Source organism: Botryllus schlosseri, chromosome 11, assembly GCF_051294905.1.
Source record: "Botryllus schlosseri isolate E-star chromosome 11, Bs_hap1, whole genome shotgun sequence".
NCBI classification, from domain to species: Eukaryota; Metazoa; Chordata; class Ascidiacea; order Stolidobranchia; family Styelidae; genus Botryllus; species Botryllus schlosseri.
The window spans coordinates 885,384-903,159 of NC_137246.1; the positions used below are offsets into that span (position 1 = coordinate 885,384).

Sequence of the window (17,776 nt, forward strand, 5' to 3'; positions counted from 1 at the left end):
GGGTGCGAAAAGTTTGAAAATGTCTTCTGGTATAGTACAATCAATAAAGTGATTGAGAACCACTGATCTACATGAACCAAATCGGATTAACAGTGAAAATATATGCTTCATGAGACATGTGACCAGCGTGCGAGAGTAACGGGCTTGAGGTGAGCGACGATCGGATAATGGATTCACAGCGCACAATGGCGTCACTTTTGGGAAAAGCGGTCATAGTCAGACTGCGAGAAAGACCCGGTGAACGGTAAATGAAACGTGCAAGGAACACGTATACAGCGGAGAGACAGCCTAAAAATCAAGATCGAACACTGTTACATCGGGCACTGGACCGATGTGGATGTTAAATTGAGAGAAAGTATATAGGCCTATACTTGGTCGTTTCGACATCCTCCAATCTCTGTTCATTACGGTGCATTGTACAATGTACAATATGTACTGTACATGGTGTGGAACCGCCGATAATACGATAGATATGAAACCATCTACACACTTTGAGTCTGCGACACAAATATCCATCAAACATACAGTGTTTAATTTACACGGATTGTTTAACTAATTGATATTCTGCTTGGTGAGTCACGGAACACCGTGACCTGAGAGAGCTGCAGCTCATATCCGGATATATTCTGGTGTGTATACAGAATGAGCCATCGATACGCAGCATTTTTTTAATTTTCCGAATTTTGGACGACCCTATACTTTATATAGCCTAATATATATCTATAGAATCATATTCTGTTCTGCTGTCCGATAGAGAAACACAGAAATTTAATTGCTGATCGTCGGTAGGATGCTAAATTAGCACAACAATCATGGGACGTAGTTACAGCAAGTCTGACATACAAGACAAAGAAAGGGGAGCGGGGCGAATTGATCGTTACACGCAAACGTCATTGGCGAAGACCATAGTAACTCGGGGTAAGCTGTGGCATTTGGTTTGACTGATAGGCTACACATTATATTTCGGGATCAAGATTCCACTGCTATAGAAACGACTAGATTCTGATAAGTAGTAGCATCGTGCATGTGGGGTGCTAACACGGTGACACTCAACCCTTTTTGCTTGCGGGCCGTTGAAATTTCAAACCGTAGATTACGGGCCGGCAAACCCCTAAAAATCTACACTCAAAGTTCTTCAAGCTACGTTTTAAATTTCTCTGCTCAATTACAAATTTTATATTAGCCTATTAGTCAGCAATAGAAAAGCCTTCCCTTCACATCCTGCATGGCCTTTTTCAGTTGAGCTAGGTCAGGGGTGGGCAACCTGCAGCCGTAGAAGGAAATTTGTGCGGCCGTGACACGTAATTTAATTAGTATGTGTTGGCGGCCGTCGACAGGCATATTGAATTTTCGATTAATTTAATTTTAAATAATCTTGAAATTTTCTTCGCGCTACGCGCGATTCAATGCTATACTTCATTGTAATCTGAGCCCCCGAGTACAGACGCGAACCGCAGATAAAAATGATGCGCCCCATATAGAAATACCAGCTTGGAATAGTGTGCTTCTCACGAAAGAAATTTGTTTCTGGTACGTTTATGCCGGTCGTTCCCAACCGCGGTTTTCAGAGCCATGCTCCCCCAAGGTAGCCTTTCGTGGCGCTGATTGACCTCTGAATATGCCACAAAAATATAATAGACGACAGTTGTCGTTTGTTTCTATGAATAGCTATTGCCATTTTATGTATATGAATGCTAATATGAGGGATATTAGTTATGTCTAAAGCCGCCCAAGGCCGCTTCCGAAATCCGGGAAAGAGAGTTCTTGCAGACTGACGTCAAAAGCATGAATGGATAGTGGATACTAGGGATGGTGTGAACCTCTGAAAGGTTCGGGTTCGTGTGAACGCGAACCTTTTTGAAAGGTTCTGTGTGAACACGAACGTGAACCTCGTGACGTCATATTGCTAATTCCAACCCTATCTTTCAATGAAGTGATAGCCTATATTAATGTACACGATACCTAGCGAAGACTCGGGCCACATAATGTCGCATTGCTGTAGTAGGCTACATATTGGCGTTTTAAACGTCGCTAAATGTATCAACCGCGGTTATCAAAGGATATAATAATCTCATAAAATCAATACATTCCGTCGCTTTGCCAACAATTTCGACGAGGACTTACCATGAAATATAAGCTTACGCCTCAATGGTCTTAGCCAGACCGGACAATGTGTTCGGGGTCTGAGTATTGCTACATTGATGTTGAGCAGAGTGTATGACGGGTTTCTATACTCGCTACTGATGCCATAAACAACAAGTTATATAGCAGTAGCCAGCACCCTAATCGAACGAATTTGGTTTTAATGATACAGTAAAGATATGAAGTCAAGATTGACCCCGTACGCCCGCTCGCTATTTTACATCAGAAAACGATATCAATGTCATTGATCGGTTGAATAAGCATCATTCGCTGACTACGTATATCGCTCGTGATGTTGTGTGATTGCGGATCAAGCTCACAGCGGAGAGTCACTAAATATTCAAAACGGAATGCTGAATATTTCGAGAAATTTTTGGTAACAAAAAACAAGTAAAACTTTTAAGGTTGTCATGGTGCATGCTCGTTTAGTGTTGATTTTTTATGCTGCAGGCGCCATGCATAGAGTGACCTGCAGTTGAAATGCAATAAACTTGAACCAAAGATCTTATAATGAAGTGCAAATTACAATTTACCAAAAAGGTTCACAGTGCAGAACCTACCAAGGTTCTGTTGTGAACGCGAACCTCTAAATTTCACAGGTTCACACACAGAACACGAACGTGAACCTCACGTTCACACCATCCCTAGTGGATACCCGTCAGACAAGGATGTATCTTGAGTTCTGCTGGTCAAGACCTTTATATATCGTCTCTGTGAAGAGTAAATTTCGACACAATTTTACTGACATCGAAATAACGGCTCGCCATAGACTAGAATAAATTGCAATAAGTCCAACATTGCTCAGCGTATAATTCCCCGCAAACGTGCGTATGAAGTGCTGCGGGAATGCATGAAGACTGAAGAGTAGGGCTGTTCAAAAATAACTTTTTTTTCCCGATTCAAGCCGATCACCTCTTAAATCGTCAGGTTGCAGTAGAAACCCTTGCTCACCAAATTTCACTCGATTCCAACCAGTAAAGGCCTCCGCAGATCCAATTAAAATTTTTAATTTATTATGGAAAATTAAAAAAAAAAATTTCCAAATTTTTCTGCCAACCCCGTGAAATTGTTGAGCTGTCTTCAAAGACGTTGCAAAACAAATTTGAGTCAATTCCGACCAGTAGAAGCGGAGTTATTGGAGTTTTTCGTTGAAATTTCTCGGATTATCCTTGATTGTTGGATAATCCGCGATTTATCAACGAAAAACGCACATAACTCCGCTTCTACTGGTCGGAATTGACTCAAATTTGTTTTGCAACGTCTTTGAAGACAGCTCAACAATTTCATGGGGTTGGCAGGAAAATTGGGAAATTTTTTTTTAAAAATTTTTCATAATAAATTAAAAATTTTAATTGGATCTGCGGAGTCCTATACTTGTTAGAATCGAACCAAATTTGGTGTGCAGCGTTTTTTAGGGTAACCTGACAATTTAAACAGTGAATGGCTGGAATCCGAAGAAAAAAGTTATTTTTGAACAGCCCTACTGAAGAGCTATCACATCACGACATGATAGTAGTCGCCAATTTGCTTGTACCAATGCTATAATAACCGATATAGAATCTATAGAAGTCCATGTGCAATATGTGTAATTGTGCATGCTTTTGAATTAGCTGGATGGTGAGAGCACAGGTATTATATTTTCGTTATAAGTATAGCCTATACTCCAGTGTTTTTTTGCAGCTCCTTTCGTACTCTGAAGTTTTAAATGCTGTCCCGACATCCCAAAAGGTTGGGAACCACTGGTTCAGACGATTCCAATATATTTCCGCTGTAGCCTACCGACAATCCTGATGGAAGGTCAATAAATAATAGCATGCAACAAAGTGACTAATAACAATTGGTCCACCCAAAGATGCATCATCATTTGTAACTTGCCCTAAATTTCCGAACACACTACCTCCATCAACTCCACCAGCGAATCTGATCCCATGATAAATGATAAAGGAAAAATATTTGATTGCAATATGTGAATATACTAATAATAATGACGAAATTCATTTGTGAATCTGAAAAAATGTTCGAGCTTGGCGCGACCATAACGTTTTCCAGTAATTTTTCAAAACATGGCCACTCGCGATTTCGGTGTGTATAGTACGCCCATATGAGAAATTACATTAGTTTGGAGTTCAACGGAAATGGACATGGAGAGTTTAATATGGGTAGCCTATTTGACGCCCAGTTAGTTGATTACGGAATACGCACAGGAATGCAGCCGTAGGCTACATAAGTAATCGAAATGCGGCCGTGAACAGCAATTGGAATCGTCCAAACGTACCAGAAACAAATTTCTTTCGTGAGAAGCACACGATTACAAGTTGGTATTTCTATATCGGGCGCATCATTTTCCGCTGCTATTCGCATTTGTTGTCGTTGTTTTTGTTGTTGTTGTGTTTCATATTTATGGTGTTTCGACTACATTGGCCATTTTACACCAGGCCGGCATTCTTCATTATTATTCCATATTTACCGACTTGTATAACGGCCCAATTCTAGGCTTTTAAGACACCGGTTACACGGATGCGATGGCGAGGAGGAGCTTAGATAGACCTCCAACACTTGGTAGGAATTCTGAAGTCGAACTCGAACGCGCAACCCATTCGTGTTGGAGCTGTGGAACGACGGAACGAACCACTACTCTATCTCGCCACCGATCGCATCTGTACTGTGGGGCTCAGATTGCAAATGGTATACTATTGTAAAATCGAAAAATGAATTCGCATTGAATCACGCTCAGCGCGAAGAAAATTTTAAGATTGAATAAAATCGGTAGTCAATTCGTAAATAATATTTGTATGTCGACGCCCGCCAACACTTACTAATTGAATAACGTGTCGAAAGCCGCACAAATTAGCTTCTACTAGGGATGGTGTGAACGTGAGGTTCACGTTCACAAACGAACTTTGGTAGGTTCTGCACTGTAGAATAACGCGAAACAATAACTTCATATTGTTAATTTATTCGCTAAAAGCTTTTCGACTAACTCTCATCAGTAGCGAACGTTAGTGATGGGGTGAATCAAATTCGAAATGTAAGAACTATTTTGTCTGTATGACGTAATAATAACAAAAACAAACAACTAGTAGACGGGCTAGATACGGTAGTAACGGTACAAAACAAACGTTAACGAGTACATATTCGGTTATAAATAACCGAAAACACAACACATAACATTAATGAAATATTCCAAGAGTGTAGAGGCGTTCCTTCTGGCGACAGAGAATCGGCTTTCGTAGCTTTATGATCGTAGATTCCAGGACCTTTAAATGAAACAGAGAACGGCCACGAGCAAGTATAGAAAATTGACTGTCATTGTAATGATCAGCACATTCTGGATGGGATAAGAGATGCTGTCCAATAGCCGAATTACAAGCAGTAACTTGATCATAATCACGCAGTGTGTCAACAGACTGCGATGAAGGAGTTGGAGAAACAATATTTATTCTAATTTGCCGTGGGACATGCTGGCGAATTCTTTGCTGCAAGCGCTGAGACGTGCGACCTACATACCGACTGTCACATCGGCACGTGTATTCATATATTATGTTGCTTTGATTTGTCGCAGGTAGCACATCCTTTTGCGTTGCAGGCATCAGAGATTTCGTCATGAAGATTATCTGAGGTTCTACTTGTGAAAAACAATGGCTCACTGACGATTTAATTTGTTTTTCAAACCTGTTGGACACTTTCCCAATCCAAGGAAGATGCAAATAAACAGGACATTTTCTAGGTCCAAACGGTTTAACTTTTCTGAAATCTTTGAGTTTACGATCTATGGTCATTTTAATGATATGATCAGGATAACCATTTGACTGAAAGATTGACCGAATGTTCTCCAATTCAGAATCAAGTTTGACTTTACTACAAATCATCAGAGCCCTGTGTACCAGAGTTCTTATCAAATTTACTTTACGTTTTACTGGACAGAAAGAATCCCACGAAATGTATTGCCCACTGAATGTAGGCTTACGGTAAACTGATGTAACAAAATTAGCACCCGTCTTTTCCACTACAACATCAAGGAATGCTAATGAATTATTGACCTCTTTTTCCATGGTGAATTTCAGTGATGGGTGAAGACCATTCAATTTGCTCAGAAACAAATCACACTGGGATTCATTTTCAAATATGGCGAAGGTGTCATCAACATATCTTTGATACATTAATGGTCGATCAATATCTTCGAATAACCGTTTTTCGTAATACCCCACAAAAATGTTAGCCAGAATGGGACCAAGCGGCGATCCCATTGCAACACCATCGATCTGTGTATATATGGTGTTATTGAAACTAAATTCGACATCACAAGTGATCAATCGCATTAATTTAACAAAAGAAGACCTTGAGAATGGAGGAGATGGAAGGACACCACCATAGAGTTCATTGGCACAAATCTCTATAGTCTCTTGAACTGGCACGTTCGTGAATAAACTAGATATATCAAACGAACACATAGAGATTTCGGACTCATCGAGATCAACATTACGAATGGTATCAGCAAATGTGAACGAGTCACGAATGCAGTTACCACCATAGAACAAACTCACCGGCTCAAGATATCTCGCAATCCACTTCGCGACTTTGTGATACGCTGATCCAACCATCGATAGTATCGGACGTAAGGGTACATTCGATTTATGGGTCTTCGGAAGACCATACATACGTGGTCGAATGGAGCCAGTGGGTCTGATGTCGTCGTATTCAGCAGAAGAGATTTTTCCCGCCTTCTTGAGGGTCAATAGTAGACGCTGAATACGAGCTTCTATCTTGGAGGTGTTGTCATTGTCACACGCAGGGCCAAGGATTTCGAATTTAGACTTGTCGCCAAGAATTAAATCCATTTTAGAAATGTAGTCACACTTATTCAAAATGACTACACCAGATCCTTTATCAGGTTTGGTTATGTGAATTGACTTATTGGATTTCAGGGATCTGATGCTCCTGTAGCAATCGGAAGTCATCGTGAAATCACTTCTGTCGATTGGAGTTCCACAAAAACCATGCGCTAAGCTACTTAGTTTGGCTTTAAGGGCCACAATTTTCTCACTGTGTTCCTTTGCTCTGCTTTCATCATCAAATTTCTGGTGATGATGTGACAATTGTCCAAGTAATACCTCAAATTCAGCAAAGACTTCCTCACGCTTGATTTCTGTCGGTGGCACAGAAAAATCCAGACCAAGAGATAGTACCAACTCTTCTGTGTCACTCAGCTCATAGTCCGATAAGTTGGTAATAACCTTACTACCAGCAACTGCCTTGGTACCGTATCGTGTCTTGAGAAGCAAGCTGATGTTACGCTCATTCTGCCGTACCTTCTCATCCTCTTTACGTGCATCAATTTTGGCCATATAACGACAAAACCGTATCAGGTCAAAATAAGATAGAAACTGCACTGCCTGCTGCTTAAGCTTGGCACAACGTTGAGTTACGGTACTCATCTCTTTTACGCTGTTCTCGATCTCATCATGTAAAAATGCACTCTCAATCCTGGAGTTGATGCGAGCACGCGATTTCTCTATCCTCGTCTTCAGAAACTTTGGTACAACTCTTTTCTTTATACAAGCCTTAAGAAAGGCTACATGATACCGTAGATTTCGAATTTTCCCCCGAGTTCTGACCAACTTATTCAGGATCTCCAATTGTTGGTCACTGTACCGTTTGCGAAAGTATTTAAACAAGTGATTTGTGGTACAGAACTTCAGAATAACGCGAAACAATAACTTCATATTGTTAATTTATTCGCTAAAAGCTTTTCGACTAACTCTCATCAGTAGCGAACGTTAGTGATGGGGTGAATCAAATTCGAAATGTAAGAACTATTTTGTCTGTATGACGTAATAATAACAAAAACAAACAACTAGTAGACGGGCTAGATACGGTAGTAACGGTACAAAACAAACGTTAACGAGTACATATTCGGTTATAAATAACCGAAAACACAACACATAACATTAATGAAATATTCCAAGAGTGTAGAGGCGTTCCTTCTGGCGACAGAGAATCGGCTTTCGTAGCTTTATGATCGTAGATTCCAGGACCTTTAAATGAAACAGAGAACGGCCACGAGCAAGTATAGAAAATTGACTGTCATTGTAATGATCAGCACATTCTGGATGGGATAAGAGATGCTGTCCAATAGCCGAATTACAAGCAGTAACTTGATCATAATCACGCAGTGTGTCAACAGACTGCGATGAAGGAGTTGGAGAAACAATATTTATTCTAATTTGCCGTGGGACATGCTGGCGAATTCTTTGCTGCAAGCGCTGAGACGTGCGACCTACATACCGACTGTCACATCGGCACGTGTATTCATATATTATGTTGCTTTGATTTGTCGCAGGTAGCACATCCTTTTGCGTTGCAGGCATCAGAGATTTCGTCATGAAGATTATCTGAGGTTCTACTTGTGAAAAACAATGGCTCACTGACGATTTAATTTGTTTTTCAAACCTGTTGGACACTTTCCCAATCCAAGGAAGATGCAAATAAACAGGACATTTTCTAGGTCCAAACGGTTTAACTTTTCTGAAATCTTTGAGTTTACGATCTATGGTCATTTTAATGATATGATCAGGATAACCATTTGACTGAAAGATTGACCGAATGTTCTCCAATTCAGAATCAAGTTTGACTTTACTACAAATCATCAGAGCCCTGTGTACCAGAGTTCTTATCAAATTTACTTTACGTTTTACTGGACAGAAAGAATCCCACGAAATGTATTGCCCACTGAATGTAGGCTTACGGTAAACTGATGTAACAAAATTAGCACCCGTCTTTTCCACTACAACATCAAGGAATGCTAATGAATTATTGACCTCTTTTTCCATGGTGAATTTCAGTGATGGGTGAAGACCATTCAATTTGCTCAGAAACAAATCACACTGGGATTCATTTTCAAATATGGCGAAGGTGTCATCAACATATCTTTGATACATTAATGGTCGATCAATATCTTCGAATAACCGTTTTTCGTAATACCCCACAAAAATGTTAGCCAGAATGGGACCAAGCGGCGATCCCATTGCAACACCATCGATCTGTGTATATATGGTGTTATTGAAACTAAATTCGACATCACAAGTGATCAATCGCATTAATTTAACAAAAGAAGACCTTGAGAATGGAGGAGATGGAAGGACACCACCATAGAGTTCATTGGCACAAATCTCTATAGTCTCTTGAACTGGCACGTTCGTGAATAAACTAGATATATCAAACGAACACATAGAGATTTCGGACTCATCGAGATCAACATTACGAATGGTATCAGCAAATGTGAACGAGTCACGAATGCAGTTACCACCATAGAACAAACTCACCGGCTCAAGATATCTCGCAATCCACTTCGCGACTTTGTGATACGCTGATCCAACCATCGATAGTATCGGACGTAAGGGTACATTCGATTTATGGGTCTTCGGAAGACCATACATACGTGGTCGAATGGAGCCAGTGGGTCTGATGTCGTCGTATTCAGCAGAAGAGATTTTTCCCGCCTTCTTGAGGGTCAATAGTAGACGCTGAATACGAGCTTCTATCTTGGAGGTGTTGTCATTGTCACACGCAGGGCCAAGGATTTCGAATTTAGACTTGTCGCCAAGAATTAAATCCATTTTAGAAATGTAGTCACACTTATTCAAAATGACTACACCAGATCCTTTATCAGGTTTGGTTATGTGAATTGACTTATTGGATTTCAGGGATCTGATGCTCCTGTAGCAATCGGAAGTCATCGTGAAATCACTTCTGTCGATTGGAGTTCCACAAAAACCATGCGCTAAGCTACTTAGTTTGGCTTTAAGGGCCACAATTTTCTCACTGTGTTCCTTTGCTCTGCTTTCATCATCAAATTTCTGGTGATGATGTGACAATTGTCCAAGTAATACCTCAAATTCAGCAAAGACTTCCTCACGCTTGATTTCTGTCGGTGGCACAGAAAAATCCAGACCAAGAGATAGTACCAACTCTTCTGTGTCACTCAGCTCATAGTCCGATAAGTTGGTAATAACCTTACTACCAGCAACTGCCTTGGTACCGTATCGTGTCTTGAGAAGCAAGCTGATGTTACGCTCATTCTGCCGTACCTTCTCATCCTCTTTACGTGCATCAATTTTGGCCATATAACGACAAAACCGTATCAGGTCAAAATAAGATAGAAACTGCACTGCCTGCTGCTTAAGCTTGGCACAACGTTGAGTTACGGTACTCATCTCTTTTACGCTGTTCTCGATCTCATCATGTAAAAATGCACTCTCAATCCTGGAGTTGATGCGAGCACGCGATTTCTCTATCCTCGTCTTCAGAAACTTTGGTACAACTCTTTTCTTTATACAAGCCTTAAGAAAGGCTACATGATACCGTAGATTTCGAATTTTCCCCCGAGTTCTGACCAACTTATTCAGGATCTCCAATTGTTGGTCACTGTACCGTTTGCGAAAGTATTTAAACAAGTGATTTGTGGTACAGAACTTCAGAATAACGCGAAACAATAACTTCATATTGTTAATTTATTCGCTAAAAGCTTTTCGACTAACTCTCATCAGTAGCGAACGTTAGTGATGGGGTGAATCAAATTCGAAATGTAAGAACTATTTTGTCTGTATGACGTAATAATAACAAAAACAAACAACTAGTAGACGGGCTAGATACGGTAGTAACGGTACAAAACAAACGTTAACGAGTACATATTCGGTTATAAATAACCGAAAACACAACACATAACATTAATGAAATATTCCAAGAGTGTAGAGGCGTTCCTTCTGGCGACAGAGAATCGGCTTTCGTAGCTTTATGATCGTAGATTCCAGGACCTTTAAATGAAACAGAGAACGGCCACGAGCAAGTATAGAAAATTGACTGTCATTGTAATGATCAGCACATTCTGGATGGGATAAGAGATGCTGTCCAATAGCCGAATTACAAGCAGTAACTTGATCATAATCACGCAGTGTGTCAACAGACTGCGATGAAGGAGTTGGAGAAACAATATTTATTCTAATTTGCCGTGGGACATGCTGGCGAATTCTTTGCTGCAAGCGCTGAGACGTGCGACCTACATACCGACTGTCACATCGGCACGTGTATTCATATATTATGTTGCTTTGATTTGTCGCAGGTAGCACATCCTTTTGCGTTGCAGGCATCAGAGATTTCGTCATGAAGATTATCTGAGGTTCTACTTGTGAAAAACAATGGCTCACTGACGATTTAATTTGTTTTTCAAACCTGTTGGACACTTTCCCAATCCAAGGAAGATGCAAATAAACAGGACATTTTCTAGGTCCAAACGGTTTAACTTTTCTGAAATCTTTGAGTTTACGATCTATGGTCATTTTAATGATATGATCAGGATAACCATTTGACTGAAAGATTGACCGAATGTTCTCCAATTCAGAATCAAGTTTGACTTTACTACAAATCATCAGAGCCCTGTGTACCAGAGTTCTTATCAAATTTACTTTACGTTTTACTGGACAGAAAGAATCCCACGAAATGTATTGCCCACTGAATGTAGGCTTACGGTAAACTGATGTAACAAAATTAGCACCCGTCTTTTCCACTACAACATCAAGGAATGCTAATGAATTATTGACCTCTTTTTCCATGGTGAATTTCAGTGATGGGTGAAGACCATTCAATTTGCTCAGAAACAAATCACACTGGGATTCATTTTCAAATATGGCGAAGGTGTCATCAACATATCTTTGATACATTAATGGTCGATCAATATCTTCGAATAACCGTTTTTCGTAATACCCCACAAAAATGTTAGCCAGAATGGGACCAAGCGGCGATCCCATTGCAACACCATCGATCTGTGTATATATGGTGTTATTGAAACTAAATTCGACATCACAAGTGATCAATCGCATTAATTTAACAAAAGAAGACCTTGAGAATGGAGGAGATGGAAGGACACCACCATAGAGTTCATTGGCACAAATCTCTATAGTCTCTTGAACTGGCACGTTCGTGAATAAACTAGATATATCAAACGAACACATAGAGATTTCGGACTCATCGAGATCAACATTACGAATGGTATCAGCAAATGTGAACGAGTCACGAATGCAGTTACCACCATAGAACAAACTCACCGGCTCAAGATATCTCGCAATCCACTTCGCGACTTTGTGATACGCTGATCCAACCATCGATAGTATCGGACGTAAGGGTACATTCGATTTATGGGTCTTCGGAAGACCATACATACGTGGTCGAATGGAGCCAGTGGGTCTGATGTCGTCGTATTCAGCAGAAGAGATTTTTCCCGCCTTCTTGAGGGTCAATAGTAGACGCTGAATACGAGCTTCTATCTTGGAGGTGTTGTCATTGTCACACGCAGGGCCAAGGATTTCGAATTTAGACTTGTCGCCAAGAATTAAATCCATTTTAGAAATGTAGTCACACTTATTCAAAATGACTACACCAGATCCTTTATCAGGTTTGGTTATGTGAATTGACTTATTGGATTTCAGGGATCTGATGCTCCTGTAGCAATCGGAAGTCATCGTGAAATCACTTCTGTCGATTGGAGTTCCACAAAAACCATGCGCTAAGCTACTTAGTTTGGCTTTAAGGGCCACAATTTTCTCACTGTGTTCCTTTGCTCTGCTTTCATCATCAAATTTCTGGTGATGATGTGACAATTGTCCAAGTAATACCTCAAATTCAGCAAAGACTTCCTCACGCTTGATTTCTGTCGGTGGCACAGAAAAATCCAGACCAAGAGATAGTACCAACTCTTCTGTGTCACTCAGCTCATAGTCCGATAAGTTGGTAATAACCTTACTACCAGCAACTGCCTTGGTACCGTATCGTGTCTTGAGAAGCAAGCTGATGTTACGCTCATTCTGCCGTACCTTCTCATCCTCTTTACGTGCATCAATTTTGGCCATATAACGACAAAACCGTATCAGGTCAAAATAAGATAGAAACTGCACTGCCTGCTGCTTAAGCTTGGCACAACGTTGAGTTACGGTACTCATCTCTTTTACGCTGTTCTCGATCTCATCATGTAAAAATGCACTCTCAATCCTGGAGTTGATGCGAGCACGCGATTTCTCTATCCTCGTCTTCAGAAACTTTGGTACAACTCTTTTCTTTATACAAGCCTTAAGAAAGGCTACATGATACCGTAGATTTCGAATTTTCCCCCGAGTTCTGACCAACTTATTCAGGATCTCCAATTGTTGGTCACTGTACCGTTTGCGAAAGTATTTAAACAAGTGATTTGTGGTACAGAACTTCAGAATAACGCGAAACAATAACTTCATATTGTTAATTTATTCGCTAAAAGCTTTTCGACTAACTCTCATCAGTAGCGAACGTTAGTGATGGGGTGAATCAAATTCGAAATGTAAGAACTATTTTGTCTGTATGACGTAATAATAACAAAAACAAACAACTAGTAGACGGGCTAGATACGGTAGTAACGGTACAAAACAAACGTTAACGAGTACATATTCGGTTATAAATAACCGAAAACACAACACATAACATTAATGAAATATTCCAAGAGTGTAGAGGCGTTCCTTCTGGCGACAGAGAATCGGCTTTCGTAGCTTTATGATCGTAGATTCCAGGACCTTTAAATGAAACAGAGAACGGCCACGAGCAAGTATAGAAAATTGACTGTCATCTGATGATTTGTAGTAAAGTCAAACTTGATTCTGAATTGGAGAACATTCGGTCAATCTTTCAGTCAAATGGTTATCCTGATCATATCATTAAAATGACCATAGATCGTAAACTCAAAGATTTCAGAAAAGTTAAACCGTTTGGACCTAGAAAATGTCCTGTTTATTTGCATCTTCCTTGGATTGGGAAAGTGTCCAACAGGTTTGAAAAACAAATTAAATCGTCAGTGAGCCATTGTTTTTCACAAGTAGAACCTCAGATAATCTTCATGACGAAATCTCTGATGCCTGCAACGCAAAAGGATGTGCTACCTGCGACAAATCAAAGCAACATAATATATGAATACACGTGCCGATGTGACAGTCGGTATGTAGGTCGCACGTCTCAGCGCTTGCAGCAAAGAATTCGCCAGCATGTCCCACGGCAAATTAGAATAAATATTGTTTCTCCAACTCCTTCATCGCAGTCTGTTGACACACTGCGTGATTATGATCAAGTTACTGCTTGTAATTCGGCTATTGGACAGCATCTCTTATCCCATCCAGAATGTGCTGATCATTACAATGACAGTCAATTTTCTATACTTGCTCGTGGCCGTTCTCTGTTTCATTTAAAGGTCCTGGAATCTACGATCATAAAGCTACGAAAGCCGATTCTCTGTCGCCAGAAGGAACGCCTCTACACTCTTGGAATATTTCATTAATGTTATGTGTTGTGTTTTCGGTTATTTATAACCGAATATGTACTCGTTAACGTTTGTTTTGTACCGTTACTACCGTATCTAGCCCGTCTACTAGTTGTTTGTTTTTGTTATTATTACGTCATACAGACAAAATAGTTCTTACATTTCGAATTTGATTCACCCCATCACTAACGTTCGCTACTGATGAGAGTTAGTCGAAAAGCTTTTAGCGAATAAATTAACAATATGAAGTTATTGTTTCGCGTTATTCTGAAGTTCTGTACCACAAATCACTTGTTTAAATACTTTCGCAAACGGTACAGTGACCAACAATTGGAGATCCTGAATAAGTTGGTCAGAACTCGGGGGAAAATTCGAAATCTACGGTATCATGTAGCCTTTCTTAAGGCTTGTATAAAGAAAAGAGTTGTACCAAAGTTTCTGAAGACGAGGATAGAGAAATCGCGTGCTCGCATCAACTCCAGGATTGAGAGTGCATTTTTACATGATGAGATCGAGAACAGCGTAAAAGAGATGAGTACCGTAACTCAACGTTGTGCCAAGCTTAAGCAGCAGGCAGTGCAGTTTCTATCTTATTTTGACCTGATACGGTTTTGTCGTTATATGGCCAAAATTGATGCACGTAAAGAGGATGAGAAGGTACGGCAGAATGAGCGTAACATCAGCTTGCTTCTCAAGACACGATACGGTACCAAGGCAGTTGCTGGTAGTAAGGTTATTACCAACTTATCGGACTATGAGCTGAGTGACACAGAAGAGTTGGTACTATCTCTTGGTCTGGATTTTTCTGTGCCACCGACAGAAATCAAGCGTGAGGAAGTCTTTGCTGAATTTGAGGTATTACTTGGACAATTGTCACATCATCACCAGAAATTTGATGATGAAAGCAGAGCAAAGGAACACAGTGAGAAAATTGTGGCCCTTAAAGCCAAACTAAGTAGCTTAGCGCATGGTTTTTGTGGAACTCCAATCGACAGAAGTGATTTCACGATGACTTCCGATTGCTACAGGAGCATCAGATCCCTGAAATCCAATAAGTCAATTCACATAACCAAACCTGATAAAGGATCTGGTGTAGTCATTTTGAATAAGTGTGACTACATTTCTAAAATGGATTTAATTCTTGGCGACAAGTCTAAATTCGAAATCCTTGGCCCTGCGTGTGACAATGACAACACCTCCAAGATAGAAGCTCGTATTCAGCGTCTACTATTGACCCTCAAGAAGGCGGGAAAAATCTCTTCTGCTGAATACGACGACATCAGACCCACTGGCTCCATTCGACCACGTATGTATGGTCTTCCGAAGACCCATAAATCGAATGTACCCTTACGTCCGATACTATCGATGGTTGGATCAGCGTATCACAAAGTCGCGAAGTGGATTGCGAGATATCTTGAGCCGGTGAGTTTGTTCTATGGTGGTAACTGCATTCGTGACTCGTTCACATTTGCTGATACCATTCGTAATGTTGATCTCGATGAGTCCGAAATCTCTATGTGTTCGTTTGATATATCTAGTTTATTCACGAACGTGCCAGTTCAAGAGACTATAGAGATTTGTGCCAATGAACTCTATGGTGGTGTCCTTCCATCTCCTCCATTCTCAAGGTCTTCTTTTGTTAAATTAATGCGATTGATCACTTGTGATGTCGAATTTAGTTTCAATAACACCATATATACACAGATCGATGGTGTTGCAATGGGATCGCCGCTTGGTCCCATTCTGGCTAACATTTTTGTGGGGTATTACGAAAAACGGTTATTCGAAGATATTGATCGACCATTAATGTATCAAAGATATGTTGATGACACCTTCGCCATATTTGAAAATGAATCCCAGTGTGATTTGTTTCTGAGCAAATTGAATGGTCTTCACCCATCACTGAAATTCACCATGGAAAAAGAGGTCAATAATTCATTAGCATTCCTTGATGTTGTAGTGGAAAAGACGGGTGCTAATTTTGTTACATCAGTTTACCGTAAGCCTACATTCAGTGGGCAATACATTTCGTGGGATTCTTTCTGTCCAGTAAAACGTAAAGTAAATTTGATAAGAACTCTGGTACACAGGGCTCTGATGATTTGTAGTAAAGTCAAACTTGATTCTGAATTGGAGAACATTCGGTCAATCTTTCAGTCAAATGGTTATCCTGATCATATCATTAAAATGACCATAGATCGTAAACTCAAAGATTTCAGAAAAGTTAAACCGTTTGGACCTAGAAAATGTCCTGTTTATTTGCATCTTCCTTGGATTGGGAAAGTGTCCAACAGGTTTGAAAAACAAATTAAATCGTCAGTGAGCCATTGTTTTTCACAAGTAGAACCTCAGATAATCTTCATGACGAAATCTCTGATGCCTGCAACGCAAAAGGATGTGCTACCTGCGACAAATCAAAGCAACATAATATATGAATACACGTGCCGATGTGACAGTCGGTATGTAGGTCGCACGTCTCAGCGCTTGCAGCAAAGAATTCGCCAGCATGTCCCACGGCAAATTAGAATAAATATTGTTTCTCCAACTCCTTCATCGCAGTCTGTTGACACACTGCGTGATTATGATCAAGTTACTGCTTGTAATTCGGCTATTGGACAGCATCTCTTATCCCATCCAGAATGTGCTGATCATTACAATGACAGTCAATTTTCTATACTTGCTCGTGGCCGTTCTCTGTTTCATTTAAAGGTCCTGGAATCTACGATCATAAAGCTACGAAAGCCGATTCTCTGTCGCCAGAAGGAACGCCTCTACACTCTTGGAATATTTCATTAATGTTATGTGTTGTGTTTTCGGTTATTTATAACCGAATATGTACTCGTTAACGTTTGTTTTGTACCGTTACTACCGTATCTAGCCCGTCTACTAGTTGTTTGTTTTTGTTATTATTACGTCATACAGACAAAATAGTTCTTACATTTCGAATTTGATTCACCCCATCACTAACGTTCGCTACTGATGAGAGTTAGTCGAAAAGCTTTTAGCGAATAAATTAACAATATGAAGTTATTGTTTCGCGTTATTCTGAAGTTCTGTACCACAAATCACTTGTTTAAATACTTTCGCAAACGGTACAGTGACCAACAATTGGAGATCCTGAATAAGTTGGTCAGAACTCGGGGGAAAATTCGAAATCTACGGTATCATGTAGCCTTTCTTAAGGCTTGTATAAAGAAAAGAGTTGTACCAAAGTTTCTGAAGACGAGGATAGAGAAATCGCGTGCTCGCATCAACTCCAGGATTGAGAGTGCATTTTTACATGATGAGATCGAGAACAGCGTAAAA

The 17,776-nt window shown here is 40.2% G+C and overlaps 1 protein-coding gene and 1 long non-coding RNA gene across 3 annotated transcripts in view; one reads left to right on the forward strand and one right to left on the reverse strand.

Annotated features, from left to right (window-relative positions):
- LOC145449566 (guanine nucleotide exchange factor subunit RIC1-like) overlaps positions 1-17,776 on the forward strand; it is a 243,314-nt gene that overhangs the window by 59,015 nt on the left and 166,523 nt on the right. The window lies entirely within an intron of this gene.
- On the reverse strand, positions 1,916-2,783 carry LOC145449585 (uncharacterized). Its single transcript, XR_013918299.1, has 2 exons — positions 2,634-2,783; positions 1,916-2,354 (listed from the first exon to the last, which is right to left on the reverse strand). It is a non-coding gene; the product is annotated as an uncharacterized LOC145449585 (long non-coding RNA).